General features: G+C 40.6%; 1 long non-coding RNA gene across 2 annotated transcripts in view; it reads left to right on the top strand.

Moving 5' to 3' along the window:
- LOC119232595 (uncharacterized) overlaps positions 1–1117 on the top strand; it is a 122762-nt gene extending 121645 nt beyond the window's left edge. For both annotated transcript variants that reach the window (XR_005122160.2, XR_005121980.2), the window contains one exon: positions 884–1117. This is a non-coding gene — a long non-coding RNA (uncharacterized LOC119232595). The remainder of the gene's footprint in view (positions 1–883) is intronic.
- The last annotated feature ends 19313 nt before the right edge of the window (positions 1118–20430 follow it).

The raw sequence follows: 20430 nt of genomic DNA on the forward strand, positions 1-20430 counted from the left end.
AGGTATTACTACAACTTAAGTGTCAAAAGATGCCTTTAAACTGTCTTCTGGTCTGCCGATCAGATTAGTAAACATTAGCAGCTCCATACGTCATGCATCTTTTTGGCAAACACAGATGAGATTAAGTCTTTTTGTAATCTATATTTAGAGATGCACGCTAGTAGATGAGGTAGAAATACTTTCCTGGTTAGGACATAAAATGGCCCCTGATCAAAATATATAGCTGAAATAACAAAGGCGATTGCAAGGTTGGGGGCAGACAGGATTTCCTTTATTAATTCAAATATCTGTTGGCTGGAGAAGGTCTAAGCACTCATATTTTTCTAACAAATGGTTCTCCTGAAAAGGCTTGAGAACACCAAAAGAGATACAGCTTTTCTATCAATATGGTAAAGAATGTGCTGTAATTTATACTTCAGTCTACCCAACACATACTGCCCGTGTAGTAAGTAAGTAGTAAAGTTATTTAAACTCTCAGTCTCAATTTTCTTAGCTGTAAACTAAGCATTAATCTAGCTACCCATTCATTCATGGACATCTTGTCCCCCTCCCCAGACTGGAAAGTTCTAGGGAGTAAGAACTCTTTCATCTAAATATTTTTCCCTTCCCCAGCTCTTTGTCCTTGTCAACATGGCCACTCTCCTCTTGCTGTAGATGTTCTAGGGCTCAAGTTCTCCTGTGCTGCAGATTACCATCTATATTCTTGATTCCAATTTACTCATGGATGTCAACCTATATTATTAGCCCATTTAATTTTCTGCCACAAAATAGTCTCAGTCTAGCAACATTTTGCTTTTATCTTTAAAGCCTCTATTTGTAATCCCTGTGATTTCCTCAAGTAGCCCCCCCCCACTTACTCATGAGTGTCTTCTGCCTTATTCAGACAAGCTGTCATTCAACCCTACACTGAAATACAAAGGAGTCCTATGCAAGAAGCCACAAACATCCAAGTCGAAGGCTGGAAGCACTGCTTGAGAAGCAAGATGCAGTCTGAGTCATAGGTAATGGCTGGTGTAAAGAAAAGAGCAGAGGAATAATCAGAAAGAGAATGCCAAGTATTGAAAGTAAGAGTCAGAGTGAAAGAGATGCTACCCATTAGAAAATAAATCAAAGTACTTAGAACTAAAGAAAATGATAGTGACACTGAATTTATTGAAATCCTACCATGTATCAGGCACTGTGCTAAGTGTTTTCATGTGTGGTCTCACTTAGTCCTCAAAACATCTCTAAAAGGGTATTATTATCCCCATTTTAGCGATGAGGAAACCATGGCTCATAGTTAAGTAACTTGACCAAGCCACACACATAGCCAGTAAGTGACAAAACCAAGATTCAAACAACTCAAGCTGTCAGATGCAGACCTCAGGCTCTTAACCATTCTTATACACTGTCTTCCAGCTAAAGGAGGGTGGCTAGAAGAATGGAAAAAAAATGATGTTTCCACCCTACTGAAGTTGGAAACTTACACTCTGCATTTTTTGCAGCCTTCTCATCTATCCTAAATAAGTAATTTCTGCTTACACCTTTTTCTTTCTAAAGAGTAAGGTTAAGGGACATCAAGATGCTTCAGATTACAAATAACAATACTGAACAAAAGTACCATAAGTAATAAGGGCTTTATTCTCTTATCTAACCCCTAGAGACATGTCAGTTCAAGAAATTTTAATTGAGTGGCACAGCTTTGCCCGGTGTTTCCACTCTGCCATGTCAGCTTATCAGAGCAGCGGCTCCTCGTGATCTCAAGATGGCTGCAGTACTGCCAGTCATCAAATACAAAGTAAAATATCCAATTAAAAAATGAAGTATTTTTCCCTATTCTTCTCTATATTACAGAGGATATTCTTTACCAGAAGCTTCTTTGAAGACTTCTTGAGTTTGATACCCATGGCCATACCTAGACCCAACACTGGCCAGAAAGATAGGGTAGTTTAGCCCAGTGGTGGTCAGTCCTGGATCTGAAGGACTGACCTTATTGCTAAGCAAAGTACAGACAAAACTGGGAAGAAGAAGATGGGGGTTGGGGGGAGGCAAGGGGTAGGGAAGTTCTACTGAGTAAGCAGAATAAAAAATATATATATATATATATATATATATATATATACTGACTGCCCTGCTGGGGTAGGGGGAAAGGAGATTGCTTAATTTCTACCTATTTTTTCCATAAGGTAAAGTATACAAATCAGTAAAACACACCAGAAAATAAAGAATTTTAGAGAATCACTATGGGAATTATAGCTACAACACAAATGGTCTCCACTCTGTTTATTCAGTAGGTTTATGCAGTTGTGAATTCCTGTGGACTCTTAAAAACAAGGTGCTCTTCAGACCTCCTAAGGTTGCTGTCTTACTCCCAAAGATGTCTCCTTAAGGGGTATCTTTACTAAATTACAGCTGGAGAACACAGAAGTAATAATAAAACAATAATGCCACTGTTGAATCACAATCAGTCTCACCTCCTACCACATTTTTGTCTTGATGAACATATCAAGCAACTCAAGTCTGTCACATTTATCATTTTCAACACACCACAGCTTAGCTGTTACATCACGGCGATTTCTCCTTCGATAGCACATTTTTGTATAAGAGATGCTGGGGAAATTAGTGTCAGGGAGACTTCTAGGCATCTCAGGCTTATTCTGTTTACCAGTGTATTTCCAAGAAGAATTTTTAGTTTGCATGCAAACTGTATGAGAATATGTAATCAACAGGGTTCCCTATTTGGTGGGAAACCAGGCTAGAAACCAAAACTAAATGACCCATGGAAATTTATTTCAGGAGCAGAAGTATTTCTACCCTGAGAGAATCCTTCAAATCAGCAGAATATTAAACTGATGTTAATAAAAACAAAGATGTGAAATCTCCTACTGTCCTCCTCTACATTCAGTTTTAGCCACATGTTCCACTCAGGAGAACCTCCCCCCTAGAGTGGGAGAATAAGCTCCTCGCTCAGGAGACTCCCCCAAAATTGGAAATCATGTAAGAGTTCAGATGAGTCAGGAATGGCGTCAAGTTCTCAATGTTGCACATCCTGTGAAGTGTGAGAGGAGTATGGCCGTCCAGTATGGCAGGCAGGGGTGCATAGAGGAGTCAACGCCTGTGCCCACAATGCAGAGTCTATAAACTGATTGGGACAAATCCTTTTGCCTTCTGCTGAATTCTTTAGCCTTCCTACTATACAGTGTCTTTCCCATATTTTAGGAGAAAAAAAATTTGGAGAGGGAGAGCCCAAAAGCAAATGGATCCGCTAATAAATAAGAAGTTCCAAATGCACCCCTCTTCCTAGCTTCCTCAAACCCCCGCAGGAAGATAATAAAGATCAGTGGAAATTAAGCTATTAACACTGTGAGTTGTCAACTATGGAACGCCTGTGTTGGCTGTGTTCATTGCCATTTTGAACCTCACATTCTCAGAGTGCATTAATGGGATTTTAATGTATTGTTAACTTTATTTTACAGAATTCCTGATTCCTAATTAGAAGCTGCTTTGTAAATACGAAGTTTGTTTTGACCATTCAGTTGCTGTTACCACAGCCAGTAAAACAGTGAGCTCTCTAAGTGGTTCCTCTCTACCCAGGTACTCAAATGGATTTTGAATGTAAAGGGGGATCTGAAACTGATGAAATTCCTTATACAGATTCTGTTCCTTTTCACTACTGCTGGAAGGACTCAGATGAATGAATACTCGCTATTGAGTATCTGTGATACGTTAGGCACTTTGTTGGACACTTTTACCTGCCTTATACTTTAAATCACAATATCCAATATTCATCAAAGCAAAGGAGCCTAGAGAAACTCTATGATTTATTCTATTTCTTTCAGAAAGCAGCAAAGCAGTGTGATGCAAAGCCAGACTTTTCCAACAGAGCTCATGCTTTTCACACTGTATCATATTTTTCCATCAACAAAGACAACAAATGGGGACATGCCAATGAAATAAACAATGTATTTATGTAGAACTGCTATATGCATGGCTCCATGGTGGCGGTGAAGCCAGGCTTTTTGAGCGGGGCAGGTTTCAGATTGGAAGGGAGCAGAGAAGTGATCATGGCTGGAAGAGGAACAGACGGTTGTGCCTGTTACCAGAGTAGGCTAGAGGCCAGCAAAGACCCGCACACAAAGCCTCAGAAGCTCAGCCTCAGTGAGTTTGGGATTCTAGATACCAAGAGACTTCTTAGGGCTTTTGTTTTCCTTTTTCCAGAGCTCTGAATTACATAGCATAGGATTCAACCAATTTACCCAGTCAGTCAACAAATATTGATGAAACAGCTTCTCTGCGCCAGGCATGGAATTAAACACTGGGGATCCAGCAGAAAACAGGACACACATGGTTCTTGCCCCATGGAAATTACATTCTAGAGGGATAGACGGTAAACAAGTAAGCAATGATTTAACGAGGTAATTGTGCTATGAAAGCAATAAATAGGATAATGAATGAGTTAGAAACTGGGAAAGAGGAGAAAGCCTCTCTGATGTGACATATGAGACCTGACGGGCTAAAGGCAGCCAGTCATGCAAACAGAAGGAGCTTTCCAGCACAAGGAACCTCCACCCCACAGGGTCTTGGTAGATGGAGATAGGTGGAAGGGACATAAAGAAACTGGTGTGTGTGGAGTCCAGTGAGCAGGCGAGATGAAGTGTGACATGAAAAGGAGGCAGGAGCCAAAGTTGGGAGTACATTTTAGGTCATGGGTAGGAGTCTGGATTTTGTCCTATGCCTAATTAGAAGCAGAAAAGTGACGTGATCTGATTTGCACTTTAAAAAAGATCCCTCTGGCTGCTGAAAAACAGGCTGGGAGGCAGGATAAGACACAAAAATCATATTCTAAAGCAAGTGTGATCACTTGTAGAAAAAGGAAACCCCTCTGAATAACCTGGACATACAGCAAGGACACTTGTGATCCTACTCTATTTGTCCTTTTCAAGATAACCATCAGTTCATAAATACCTTTTCTGATTTTTTACAAAATACATCAAAGTAGAAAACCACTGAGCCTTCCCTATGTAGGCAAAACACATTAGTTCTTTTCTCCTGTGTTTCTCTCCTGTGTGTCTCCTGCATATTTCACTTCTGATACTTCTGGTCACTAAATGTGTAGGGTTTCTTCCTTGCCCCCAAATGCCCCCCCTCTGCCATTAAGTTCTCCACTCACCGGCTGGGTGTTCTATAATTTAACTCAAGTCTGATACCAACTACCTGGAGATGGTCACCATGTTATCCACAATTCTGTCTGATTTGGCTAGAAATCAGGGGTCCTATGCCCCTCTCTCAGGCTCTATTAAATTCTAGAGTGGCTCGCAGAGCTAGGGGAACGTTTACCTTTTCCTGTAAATTACAGGATATGATAATGATACAGATGAACAGCCAGATGGAGAGAGATGTAAGCCAAAGTCTGGGAGAGTCCTGAGCTCAGGAGCTCCTGACCCTGTGAAATCAGGTACATTGGTTGTGTTTACCAGCCTGGAAACTCTCTGAATCTTGTACTTTGGGGATTTTTTTTGGAGGCTTCATCACATAGGTGTGATCAATCAATTCCATTTTCAGTCTCTTCTCCTCAAATATAGGTGAGGCTGACAATTCCATGCTTCTAATCATGGCGTCGACTTTCCGGTGACCAGCCCCCATCAGGAGCCCACTCATTAGAACAAAAGTCATTTCTATCTTATCCTATGTATATGCTTTTAATATGATTATCTTGTTAAAATTTGTTTTATATAATTTTTGATGGTGGTATACTATTTTAATATATTGGTGTGTTTTTGCAGTAAAATTTTTCACTATTATAAATATACTTTCATTATCTGTTTTGTTGGGGTTTTTTTGCCCCAATACCACTAAGCAATTCTCCAATGAGTGTCCCACAAATTTAACTTAATTCTGACCTGGAGGTAGTATCAGATCCCAAAGGCTAAGGAGTCGGTGCCACAAAACGGTGTCCCTGCCCCAAAAGACTTTTTTTTTTTTTTACCTGTGCTTCTGAACCACTAATTATTAATTATAACTCTCAGTATTCAGAGAAACATTTTTAGGTTGGAAGTTATTATAAAGTGATAAAATTCTGGAACAATTAGATGAAGAGCTATGTAGGGCAATATATGTGGGAAGAGACTTGGGTCCCAGCTCATTACTCTCCCCAGGTCTCCATAAAACTTTCAACCTGGAAGGTCTGGTAACCCTCTTTTTGGTTTCTATGGAGGCTTCATTACAAAGGCATGACCGTCGTGACTGAGCAGAATCTCCAGCCCCTTTCTCCCTCCCAAAAATTGGGGGTTGGGTGGGACTGAAAATTCCAACCCATTAATCACAGGATTGGCAACTCTAGCAACTCTCCCCCATCTTTGGGTTAGGGGTACTTTCCTTTAGTCACCTCATTAACATAAAAAAGACGCCTTTATTGCTGTCATCACTTAGGAAATTCCAAGGGACTAAGACTAAAAATATATTTCACATGATATATTATAGCATCACAGTGCTGCAGTGAGCAATCTTACAGACAAAACTTGAAACTTAGTGAATGTATTTGACATTTTCTTAAGGAACAACTATTAGTGATGGAATTCTTGCTTTAAAAAAAATTTTTTTAAAGTTTTGATATGTGTATGGCTAAATTACACTTTAGCAGTTCTTACTTACTCACATATCTGCTAACTCTTGCAACATAGACAATAATCAAATTTTAAAAATTAAAATCTTGACTGTCTCTATGACTATGATACTGTGGTTTTTCCTGTAAGCACATAACTAATCAAAACCAAGTCAATTAATTTTTAAAATCCTGTGTTCCTTATTTTTTTTTTCTGATTGAGATGTTTACTTCTGGTTCATTTGCTCAGGCATATTTTCCATTAAAAAATAGACACAAAACTAAATTCAGATCAAATCAGAACTTCTTTGAGTACCAAAATTTGGAATAACTGGCATCAAGCCATAACCTTCACCTGAATTTGAATGCTGTTTTCAAGGCAATGCCCTTGTGAATGGATCTGTTTATGCAAAGACCCTTCCACAGTAATGTGTTTATTTTAGGAGAAAAATTTAGTGGGGGGTGGGGGGAGTAGGAGAGAATAGAAATAAACACCCCCCCCCAAAAAAAAAAAAAACATAACATCCACTTGTCCAGATTTCTCTTTATCCTCCTCAAGTTTTTTCTTTCAAACTTGTGTTTCCATTTTTTCCTTTTGGACAAAGAAAAGCAATTCAGAGTTTGCTGACCACTTATAATATCCCTGTCCTTATAATATTCCAGAGAATTGAAAGGTAATTCAGCGCTATCTGTACCCTTTGAGAAAATTCACACAGCAGGCAAAGAGGCTAACGAAGTTGCCCAGTGTGACAGAACAATGTGAAAAGTTCTACAGAAGAGTTGCAAAAGGCAGACCTGAGTTATGCTATGAAAACCAGCAGAGAACATGATACAGAGACAGCGTTGTGGAATGAATACACTTTCGGAGCTGCAGTTACAAGGAAGGAACAGCCTGGAGTTAGGAAGCTGAGAGAGCAGGAGAAACAGCCCCATACAGTGGTGAGAGGGGCAAGGCCATGAAAGTAGGGTGGGCACATCGTGGCCCCTGGGCCAGATACAGCCTCTGCCAGTTTTGCTACAGCCTGCCAGTTAAGGATGGTTTCCACATTTTCAAATGTAATCTACAAAAACAAATATTAGCCTTTCTTCAAGTCTACCTACACTGTTTTGCTTCCACACCCAAAATGCCTCCAGAATTTGTTGTCTGGACACATCAGAAAGAGTTTGCCAAACACTGAAGAAGTTTTGTAGCCTGTGCTCAGAATATTAAATACGAAATAACCTGTGTTTCTAAGCCATGCTTTCTAGCCTTCCTGTTCTGGTCAGTTCAGACTGAGCAGATAAGATGATAACATGGTAGAAACTGGGATCAAACCACAGTAACAACAGTTTTCTCTCAAGCTTCCCTAGAAAGCAAGAGAAGATATAGTCTGAGTCCTTTGTAATGGCAGTCTTTCTCAACTCTCTTCCTGATGTCACACGGCTCCATCGCTGTGAGGTGGAAAGACTTCGACCCAACAGAATACAAATTTCTAGGTGTGTCCTTTGTCTTCTTTTGAGTCTTTTTGATGAATAAGATTCTTATTTAACCTGCAGAGAGGTAAAAGACCAATGTGGGTGAAGATGCTCTGTCTTCCCATGCAGCTCATGAGGAGTCTGAAGTTCAGTTAGTGTCATTAGCACTGGCTTGCTCCAGTCTTGCTTAGTGGAGCTTCTAGAATTCCAACAGAATCCTGTCAACTGGCAAGAGGTTGTCCCATGATTTAGCTGCACAGGTATATGAGGAGGGGTGGGAAGTCACATTTACTGTAGGTGGGCCCACAGGAAGAAGAATATTATGGCCTCCCTAACACAATTTTATGTCCCCTAGGCTTTGCTCTGCTCTGATCCTTATCCAAGACCCCAGTGGCTGCTGGCAGGTGTGAGGCAGCTTTCTGGCTCCTTTTCCTTTGAATTGCCATCTTCCTGTGGCTCTCTGCTGTCCAGCTGCTGTCATCAATCCTTGGCCACTGTTCTGACTTCTCTTAGAATCTCTTGGGGAAAGTTCTCACTGAGCCCTCACGAACTGCAGCATTTTTTTGAATTTTTCTTCCTGTGTCCTGTAGTGACCTGATTAGGAAAAAGTAGAGAAAAATACAGGGGCAACCATCAGCTCTGATTTTCATGTGAGGTATGTTGAGATTTTCTCTCTTTTGTGGCTAGGCCTATATCCTCAGGATCCCCAATGGTGGGCCTTCCTGGTGGCCTAGGGGTTAAGTATCAGTGTTATCATTGCCCTGACCTGAGTTTGATAGCAGGTCAGGGAGCTAACCTGCATATGGTACAGCAGACCTCTCCTGTCTTACCCACTGCTCCCCTCAGCAGTTTATTTCAGAAGATCTGCCTGTTCTGCTCCCTACACTGGCTGTGATGAATCCTCTCATCCCCTGCACTTCTGGCCCACACCCCAGTTCTTTCTTCTAAGCAAAAATAAATTTAAATAAAGGTCCTCAAGTGTGCTTGTAGAAGAACATTCTCTCTCTCTTATTCCCATACTGGCATATCATCTCCAGTAATTCCTCTGGTGTCCCATAATATATAGGGCAAAATTATAAATTACATTTATAAATAACCTGAAATATCTCCTCATTCACCAGGGAAATTGAAAGAATTATCTACGGTGACATTACAGATTTAATTACAGCTGTGTGGTTGTGATCATTGGCATTGGGAAGGAAGAATCAAACTGTAACAATGGTCTCACATTATCCATCCATCTAATCATGTTGACAACACTGGAGTAGCCCATAATAAAGATAAATGGGCTATTTGTAAACCTAAAAATGAAAATGTCAAGAATATTGATTTGAGAGTAAGCAAAACCATTGAAATTTTGAACTCACAATAACGGGAATTAAACAATTGAAATCAATTTTTCTTAAAAATGTTAGTTAGGGGGTCTCCCCTGGTGGCGCAGCGGTTGAGTGCTAGTCTGCAAAGCTGCCCACAGCCTCTGCAGCACCAGTTCAATCCCCGGCCACCAGCGAGGGTCCCACATGGCGCAGTAGATCTCTCCTGCTGCACCCGCTGCTCCCCTCAGCGGTGTGTTTCATCAGTCTGCCTGTCCTGTTCCCCGCTCTGGCTCTGTGAATTCTCTCACCCTCCTGCGCTTCTGACTGTACCCAGTGCTTGCATAAATCAATAAATAAATCTTAAAAAAAAAAGTTAGTAAATAAAGCATATGGAAAAATGAAATAGCGTATAGTGATGTTCTAGATTTCTCAAAAAGTATGAGAAAATTGCAAGAGAGATGTGACATATGTCTGTGTGCATGAAACAAACCATCCTAAAGATTCTGCAGTTTGGGGCCTCCCCCGTGGCGCAGCGGTTGAGCGCTGGGTTGGGAAGCTGCCCTCAGCCTCTGAGGTGCCGGTTCGATCCCCGGCTGCTCCCCGGCCACCGGATGAGGGTCCCACATGGTGCGCAGACCTCTCCTGCCGCCCGCTGCTCCCCTCAGCAGTGTGCTTCGGTCCTTCTGCCTGCTCTGCTCCCAGCTCTGGCTCTGGTGAATTCTCTCACCCTCCTGCACTTCTGACTGTACCCAGTGCATGTATAAACAAAACAAACGAATAAATAAATAAAAACACATGCCTCTTTAAAAAAAAAAAAAAAAAAAAGATTCTGCAGTTTGGACAGGGTGTCACAGGAGTGGCCCTCTCCACTTCACAAGGGATTAGCTGGCGCCTTTACAAGGTCTGTTCATCTGGGAGCTTGACTGAGGTTGAACATGCCAAGTGGCTCCCCTCTCATGTCTGGTGGCAGGAATGTTGGGGATTGGCGGGATTTCCCTCTCCAGTGAGGTAGTCATGCTACTTACATTGTGGCTAAGGGTTCCAAGAGAATGAAAGGGTTCTTAAAGACCAGAAATTTCTGTTACATCGTATAGATCAAAACAAATTACAAGACAAGATCCAAGGGGTAGAAAGTAGGCTCCGCCTCTTATTGGGAGAAGGCAGGAGAGTACAGGATGAGAATTGCAGGAAGCTATATTTGCGACAGCTACCAGAGATATTTTTATGTCTAGGTATGGAAAAAGGCTCTCTCTTTCATCAAGCACTACCCAGGTTCTAAGACTTGAGCACTCTCTTCAACTCAACTTTGGCCTACAGGAACTAACACTGTTAGCAGAAACAACTTTGTCCACCCCCACACTGAGAGACTAAAACAAATAGTAGCAGAGTTTCAGTCAGTTCAAGTCTGTGTCTCTAGGGTGATGATTCCCACCTCCTTAAATGCTTGCCTGAGAAAACTGAACTCTGCCAAAATAATTTACCGTTTGAACCAATGAAAACCTGACTCTCCTTTTCTTAGAACGTTTACTTTTGAAAACTTCTACTTGTAAATTCCTTCTCTATTTCCTTGAGGTGTATCTTCTACACCCCCGAATGTCTTTTTCAAGGGCCTGGAAGCTATGGCATTGAAATGTAATCATGAAATCTGGAAGCCTGTCTCCCAAGGTCTGTGGTAGGTAGGATCCTGATTTTGGTCAGTGCCAGGTAGCAGACAGAAGGCCTAATCCCACTGGCCACTTCTCTTACCTGCTTTTTGTAATTTTCCACTTCCCTGACTCTGCTCAAGTCAGTGTTATCTCCTTACCCTACTCTCAAATTCTCCCTTTAACACACCCAGTCCTATGCAAACTGATTGAGTGGAACTTGGTTTCTTTCTTCAACTGCAGTAGCCTGAATAATATCTTACAGTTTTTAACAAGTGTCTGTTGAGTAATTTTTCTTTGGCGGTTTTGGTCTTTAGCTATGGTGTTTGCATTAAAGATAAAGGGGTAAAAAGAACTGAGATGTATTTAGAAACTGGACCAAAAGTTATTGGTGATTAAGGGAAGGTGAAAGAGTCAAATAAAACATGAGGTTTAGGGTTCAGGATTGGACAATTACAGGGTTGGTGGTGCCATCATTGTGACTGGCAGCACAGAGGGGCGTAGGTTGGATTCCATTCATACATCCTGATTTGGGAAAGTCTTCCAGATGGAGAAGCCCATTAAACCATTGGGTGTACAGATTTGAAGCCCTGAAAGAGATGTGTAGAAGGGGTTCGTTTTCAAATTGTAAACATGTCAAGGGCTAAGTAATGTCCTTTGAGTAGCTGAGAAAAACTAGAGGGAGTGTTTACAAGGGAAAGAAAAGAGGGTTTCAGAATTTGGGAGTAAGCAAATAAAATATTGGCCCTAAAAAGCTGAGATGGATCAGCCAGAGAGAAGCAGGAGGGACTCAATCCAGGAAATGGACAGAAAGTATCACCCAGCCAGCCTCACCACATGTGGCAATAGTAATGGAGTTAGGCTAAAAGGCAGGCCATCCCAGAAAATGAAGGCAGTTTTTTCTGATAGCTCCATTGTCTCTTGGAAACAGGATGAAATCTTGTCTGTGCAAACAAGATCAGATCTCTACAAGCCCTCACTCTCCCACAGCTGTGGGTAGCACGAGGGGACGTGCAACATACCACGTCCACAACCAGCCTCTGCAGAGTGTAAGATGGAGGCTGTAAAACAACAGCACCTAGTATTAGATGCCTGTTATGTGCCAATACTGTCCTTCCTTGCCTTTCATAATTGGATATTTACGAGTTGTTAAACTTAATGTAATTGAAAGAGGAACTTAAAGAACTCTTTGGATAGGACTTTCTTTAGCTACTAATTTGTTCCAGGAACCAGGCTAGAAAATCTCTGGTTTGAAGACCACCTCTGACCCTCAGCCTTACTGCTTCTGTCCTCAGAGAAAGAATCAAAAATCAAAATGGTAAGATATTTCCAGAAATCAGAAAATACCATGTCCCATTGAAATGCTGACTTAGCCACACCCAAAGTAGGTGCTCAAGAGGGAGATGTTTTGTGTGTCCAATTCCTCTAACTTCCTTGTTTACTAGCAATGAATATAGACCAAATGTACATTGTTTTAGCATTTGGTGGCTAGAATTGCATACTGCTTTTTAAAATTAAATGAAAGGCAGCCTTTGTTGCAAGTTATTCGTCCATGGACAGCATATTTGAAAGATGTCTCGTCTCTGTAGCAGCCAACAAGGTTCAGATGACAATTGTTAAATAATTCAATTTTTAGAGGAAAAGGTGGCATGAGCCAGATGCGCCCAGAATATTTCTTTTGTTTTTGTTTTTGTTTTCCTAATTAGTCTCATGCAGCCTCCTTGAAAACACACAGGGGACAGACGTGATTTCAGAAGACCTCAGCTGGTAGACACATTTGCTATCCTCTAGTCACTTAATACTTACTTTCATTTATCTAAGTCTTTTGTTCAAATTGTAAGGCCAGAGAGTGTCACTTTCAAGTTACTTTTTCACTGAGCACTTGGCATGATTCTATGATCTTGAAGAACTTCAGTGGATGAAATAATGTTATGATCTGCTGTCTTTAGAAAGATTCATTTTATTTGGACCACTTAGTAATGTCACCAGCTCCATGGAAAGGGTAACTTTCCAATCAGGAAACAGCAAGTTTTATTTTAGAATAAAACATGAGGATCATGTTTATTTCTAATTCATTTTGCCTTAGTTCTATGTTGAAATTGTGGATGGAAAGAGAATGAGTTAGCTTATAGAGTGATGGCTACATACAAGACACTGTTAGACGCTCTCTTTTTATATTAATGCACCTAATTCCCCAATGACCCTGAAAGATAGGTACATAATAGGGTCCCCATTTTTCAACTAAAGAGAGAAGTATGGCGAAGCTAACCACTTACACAAGGGCTCAGCTGTAACTGGAGAAGCCTGCTTGGATAAGCTGACTGTGCTGTGTATAGCAAGTATAATACCATCACCATCTGCAAAGTGGGAAGTCTGGTGGATGACCCAGGCCCCTACCTAGGTAGTTATAATGAAATCTGGAGCTATAATAATAGGGATATATACCCAGGATTATAGGAACCCAGGGGAAGGATAAAACTGAGTCATCGAGGGGAGATGGAAAAAACTTCCTGCAGAGGAAAGTTCCTGAGTTGGTCTTTAAAAGACAAGAAGGCATGAAATGGGCAAATGTGGGGAAGGGTATGCCCAGGCAGAGGGAAACAGGAGCAAAAAGGACAAGGTGACAACATGCAGGGAACCATCTTTAAATTTCCTTAAATACAAGATGCCATTGATTATAAAATCTCCATTTGTATACATGCCACCATGAAGGAAAAACTGCTGCCACTTAGCCTCTGATTTATCATCAATTGAAAAATACATGCTAGCTCAGAGATATTCAGATGTGGAAACCCGTGTACCCTGAAGTAGTGAAATGTGACACAAATAGTTTGGTGTAACTGGTAAGCTAAATTAAAGGGGGAAAGTAGAAGGAGGCTATTAGAAACTCAGTAGGGGAGATTGAAATAAGACCAGATAGGTTGTTTCTGATTCCAAAGCAATGGAATTTGGTGGCCATCTGGTGCTTGAGGGACACCTAAATAGTTGCTAACTGTTTAAAGTTGATTTACATATATAATAACTTTATAATAATTGTATGTAACCCTAGCCCTAACATAAACTTAGTAAATCTATTTGTTTCCTATATAATTATAATCAGGTGACTGTAATCGTTTTCGTGATGGTAGGTTTCTTAAAAATTCATGAAGAATAGTAGGGCTTGGGTCTAGAAATACAGATGTGAAAGTCTTCATCATGGAGATAGTGATGGAAATGTAGGGAGCAATGAACCCACTCAGAAAAAGTGTACCAAGCTACAAAGAACCGAGCTACAAAGTGAGATAGACAATAAGAATCCTCAAAATAAAATTTTTTAAAAAGCATGCAAATGTATCTCAAGGTGGGGTAAACATCCTTAGCATCCAGTCTAAGCAAAAGCTGTCTTAGATAAATGCATCTTTCATTTCCTGAACTGATTTTATGAGCTCATAAAATTAAGTTTTGCCAAATGAAGTGAGTCTGGCAGAGGAACACTCAGACCTTCATGAATGGTGGGCATTGCAGGAGGGGGTGGACAGAGGATGCCAGACTCATTAGTCACCAGGGGATAAAAGAGCTATCTACACAATGAATGGAAAGTTCTGAAACTCAGCAGATTTCCAAGATCAGGGTTCATATCCACAAATATTTACTGAGCACCTACTCAGTGCAAAGTGGACTCTTGAGATTTCTTCACTTCTCCAAATCAAACCTAAGCAGCCCAGAGACCCTAAATGTGGACCTCAGTCTATATGATAACAGCGACAATGATGTCACTCTTGGCTTCTTGCAGAAGTCCTTCAGGGTGCTTGTATGTGGGAGCCCATGAGGACAGTTAGTTGTAACTTCATGACTTGCCAAAACCTGGGTGGCAGGCCAGGCTCCCCTACTCAAATCACACTCAGAAAACACAGAAATCCAAGCTGTTGCCTGACATTCGACTAAAGAGTGTTTAGATTCCACATTGGGCTTGTGTTCTTGCTATGAGGTCTCTTTCTATTTATGAGCAGGCTTTTATTCAGGAAGCCAGCATGACACCATGTCCTGCTGAAACCACAAGTTATACATGTTCTAACTCCTTGTATTCCTTTTGGAGAGGCAAGCAGTATTTTTCTATTTTATAGATAAACGCCTAAAGGACTAAGAAATTAATTGAATTACTTCAGTTCTAAGTTAATACCTGAAGGGAGAATGGGCTCTACTAATGCTTCATAAAAATTGTGAGTTTAAGGAAAACAACTCCTTTTTAAAGAAACACAAGGTTAGACCAGTTAGACTTGGGTCAGTTTTGCCTGACACACAAATGAGCACACAAATGGAGACACACAAATTTTCAATGTTATTGAAAAATCACTTAATGATTGTGTGATTTTAAAAAATTATAGGATGGATGGATGGATGGATGGGTGGGTGGATGGATGCATGGATAGATGGATAGATGAATAAATGATTGATAGATAGGTAGATACATATATATGTAAATGATAGGTAGATAGATAGGTAGATACAAATTTATGTATATACATATATTTATGTGTGTGTGTGTGTGTGTGTGTGTGCGTGTGGCAGAAAGATAGTAGATCATTACCGGCACTGTCTGGCACTGAATGATGAAATATGAGTCAGTGATCACACAGAGAAAAAGAGCACTGAGTTTGGTCTCTTGGGATCACTGCTTCAATGTGTGACCTGGAAGCAGGCCCTCACCTTTTGGGGCCTACTTTGTATTATTTATTAAATAGGGATCAACATCTAACCCTCCTGGAGATATTAGTAATAGTCCCATGACTACTAATAAATAACATTTACTGAGTATGAGTCCTTAGGTTAATAATTTTACTCAGAAAATCTCACTTGACCCCTAAGGCATACCTTAGGGATACCTTGTCTGATACCTTTTCAGACAGAGAAAATAAGGTATAAAATGTTTCCTCAGTGCTCTGAAGTCACATAGCTATCACGTTGAGATGCCAGATCTGAGTAGTTCCATTGAAGCTGCCGTCCTCTACTTCATGGGGGAAACTTGGGGAAAACTTCAGGCATCATTTTTTCTAGGATGTCAAGATGCAAAGACAATCATTCTGCATCTCTATGCATCCTTATAGGCTGGCAAATAAATGAGCATCAGACAAGCTGATAAGAGAAAAGGCCAAGATGAAGTTTAATAATAAGTTTAATAATGTTTTTAAACAAAGTTTAATTATAATAACTCTTGTGTACATGGGGGAGCATGTGCAGCGCGACTGAATAACTCACCCATATGGCTCAGTAAATAGCTAAGGCAGAAGGATCTGGGAGGCATGGAAAAAGGGATGATCAGTTAGGGAGGTTACTGGGGAAGACACAGTGGACAGAGACCTGCAGATTTAAATTCTGTCATGTCCATTTGCTAAGGATGAGATTAGATCTTCCTGGCACATTCTCTTACACAAGTTTGCATGCAATTATCTTTTTCAAAAGAAGCCTCCACCCAGTCTTGAGAGCCCCATGAAATCAACCTTTTGCCAAAAAGATACACATTGGAGTGACAGATGTTAGCTCCCCTACAAGAGAAAGTCCTTTAATAAATATTCCTTATAGCCAACATCTGATACTTTCATTTTATTCCTTCCATGTAGGTAAGGGGTGTAAAGGTGTAAACTGATTCTGATTTGTGTGTGTCTGTGCGCCTTTCATAGATATTTTTTTCTAATCACACACTCAGGCTTCTTGTTTTAGAATCTGGTATTTACTGTCTTGGGGTCTTGGCCTCTAGAGGGAGCATTTGTCATTATTCTCATGTATCAGCCCAACAACTCTAGGAGGTTGGCATTTTCCCCACTCATGGATGAGGAGAGAGGTTTAGTGAACAGTCAGGTGAATTGTCTGAGGTCAAGCAGTAACCGTGTTTCTTAGATTTCGGAGTGCAGGCTATTATTACGCTGTTCTCTCTTGCCTTCCAAATGGATTGAGTCTCTCACATCTCTTCTTCAGTTACTGAAATCTATATCCAGGCAGCTTTGGTGTGGGGAGGAAGTCAAAGAGACCTGTGTTGACAATTTCATGTTGACAATCTACTCAGTGGTCGCTTCCAATGATCCAGCCCTTAACATTTTGTAGCCACTCATGCCTGTGGCTACCACCTGGCCTCCTTACAGCTCTCTTTTCATTGTCACGGTAATATTCCCCAGGTAATACCATCCAGACCGCCAGTCCCTTGATGTCTAATTATTTTGTCTCAATCAGTTCCCTCTTTTACTTTTCCTCTCCCACTCTACTCTTTCCAAACTTTCATGGTCAGATTTCTTGAAAGAGTTCACTTATGTGCTTACTCTACTTCTCTATCATCCTATCTATAGAACCATGACTTACCTTCCCTTCTTTGCTCTCAGTAGCCACTAATTGTGGGATAGCATTTGTAATAATCCCCTTTTTTAAAATCTCAACTAGTATATCCCCTTAGGGAAGCCGTCTCTAAATCTATTTAAAAAAATGGGGCTCCTCTGCTAAATTCATGCATAGCTGCTCTACTCACTGCATCATCACATTCATCCTCATCAGAATGTAAATTCCCTTTTTTAAAGATTTATTTATTTATGTGTACAAGAACTGGGGCACAGGCCAGAGGTGTGGGGGATGAGAGGATTCACCAGAGACAGAGGGGGGAACAGAACAGGCAGATTGAATGAAGTACACTGCTGAGGGGAGCAGCTGGTGAGTCAGGAGAGATGTACTGTGCCATGTGGGTTGCTCCCTGGCTGGCCAGGAATTGAACTCATGCTGCAGTGGCTGTGGATTGCTTCTTAGGTTGCGTCTTAACCCTTGAGCTGCCAGGAAGCCCCCTTGAAAGCAAGAATGATATGTTGTGTAGCAAGGATTTCCCTTCACTTAGGGAATTTGAGACACAGGGTTGGGTTCTCAGATATTTGAAATATGATTATCATAGTAGTGCTAGCTAACACTAATTATGGCTTTGTAATTACCAGTTCTTCTAGTATTGGGAAGATTAAAATCAAGTGTTTTAGCTGTTTAATGTTTAATATTTTTATTGCCTATAATCATTTGCTGTATATTAAGTCTCCAGAACTCATTTATCATCTACTTAAGTGTATCCTTAAACATCATGTCTCCCATTCCCTACCCCCAGTCTTTGTAACCACCATTCTACTCTGCTTTCATGATTTCAAGTATTTTAGGTTCCACATATAAGAGCTATCATAAAATATTTGTCTTTTTCTGTCTGACTTATCTCACTTAACATAATGTTCTTGATTTCCATCCATGTTATTGCAAATGACAGTATTTATTTCCCCCCCCCATGGTTTATTGACTAGTATTCCACTGCATATCTACGGCACATTTTAAAAAAATGTTTGCATTGACAATACTTAGGTTACTTCCATGCTTGATAATCGTGAATAATGTTGCAATGAAAACATTGTGGAGGTTCCTCAAAGGCTTAAAACAGGGGCTTTCCTGGTAGTGCAAGGGGTTAAGTTGCACTACTATGAAGCTGTCCACAGCCACTGCAACATGAGTTCGATCCCCGGCCAGGGAGGTGACCCACATGGCACAGCAGACCTCTCCTGTCCTACCTGTGCTCCCCTCAGCAGTGTATTTCACTCAATCCGCCTGTTCTGTTCCCCACTCTGTCTCTGGAGAATCCTCTCACCCTCCGCACCACTGGCTTGTACCCCAGTTCTTGTATGCATAAATAAATAAATAAATCTTTTTTTAAAAAAGCTTAAAGCAAGAGCTACCGTATGATCCAGCAATCCCACTCCTGTATCTTTCCAAAGGAAATGAAATCAGGCTAGTGAAGAGACACATGCACTCTCATGTTTATTGCAAAATTATTCACAATAGTCAAATACTTGTTAGCTGGATAAAGGAATGAAGAATAGAGGGATCCAACTAGGCTGGCAGAAAAACTGACCAGCACAGGTAGAGGTGAAGTGTTTCAGAAGACAACTTTATGAAATAATCCAGACGGAGGGAAATATGTGGAACTTGGCCCCAGGACATGACTGAGAATCTTGCAGGAAGGAATTGGAGTGAGCAGTTGTCAGGGCAATTTTTACTTTCCAGAGAGAAAAGGAAAACCAAAGAAATGCCTCATGTTATTATTCATGAAAAGAGCTTAATGGCCAAGTGGGAACATTTGTTAGGGGAAAAATTGAAAGGAAGAGTTTAAAAGCTAAGACAGCCTGGTGACTATTTTAGAATAGCTTGCTTAAAGTCCAGGATAAATGCATGCCAAGGAAGCAAAAGACCTGGCACTTTAAAGAAAACAACAAAAGCACACATACAACTCTTCATGGTCAACTGGCAAAATAAAATAGGTTTTTCTCCTGCCATTTTTCAAAAATGGAAAGACAGGCTAAGTGAGGAAAACAGGAAGGCATACACTAGAAATTAGACATGCCCAAAAAAAGAATTTAAGAGAGTATTGGTAAGGGACTCCAAGGCTAAAAATAATGGACTCTTTATATCCACAAAAAGGGCGAGGTCAGCTAGAGGCTCAGGGAGCAGTGAAATGGATGTTGTGCAAACGTAGAGCTGAGATAAACTAGCAACAGCAACAACACAACAGAAAATTTGTAGTGACTATTAGCCATAGGCTAGGTACCATACCAAGTATTTTGTATACATTGCTTCATTTAATCCCCACAACTTCCTGCTACTAGTTTCACTTTATAAAGGAGGAAACTGAGGCACTGAGACATTAAGTATTTACCCAAAGGCAGACAGCTGATAAGTAACAAATTTGAGATACCAATACAGGTTTGAATCTAAAATCTGCCTTTGCTGTCACAAATGACCAAGCAGATCAGTTACTGGATCAGTGGTTTGAAACGATCAAACCACATAGAGATACATGGGGTAAAGAAGGCACCTACCTGAGAGGTCATTGAAAAATTGTGGTGTTATTGACACACAATCCCTAAGCTGGAGAGATGTGTAGTGTGATCTATGCCCCTCCCCCAAAATTAGCCCAGAGGGTAAGTGCAGAGCAGGGCGTTTGATTTCATACCAGATTAGTCATTGCCATCTATAACCAAAGTTAGTTACTGGTATTTAACAAAATATCGCCCAGCCCCTAGAAAAAGACACTCCAGGGTTTGTGTAAAAGGAATGCATGTCTGTCTTATTTACTAAAGTGAGTACCATGCTTTAATTCACCCCTTCAAAGGGTTAAAGAAAACTAAAGGCTTTGATAGATTTTGACATTATTTATTTTGACATTATTTGAGACCCTGTCTTGTTCCAAAGAGGCTTGGGAGAGATGGATAAAACACAAATTAAATTAAAAGAGAAAGCAGGGGAAAAAAAAAAAAAAAAAAGGACAAGGCCAGGGACAAAAACTATGGCCAGAAATTGGGTTAAACATTTTGGACCACAATTTTAGATCTTAGATTTTCCAGCATTTAACACACACACACACACACACACACACACACACACACACACACACACA

This window comes from Talpa occidentalis, unplaced genomic scaffold (assembly GCF_014898055.3).
Source record: "Talpa occidentalis isolate TD23 unplaced genomic scaffold, MPIMG_talOcc4v2.1 talOcc4.7, whole genome shotgun sequence".
Lineage (NCBI taxonomy): Eukaryota > Metazoa > Chordata > Mammalia > Eulipotyphla > Talpidae > Talpa > Talpa occidentalis.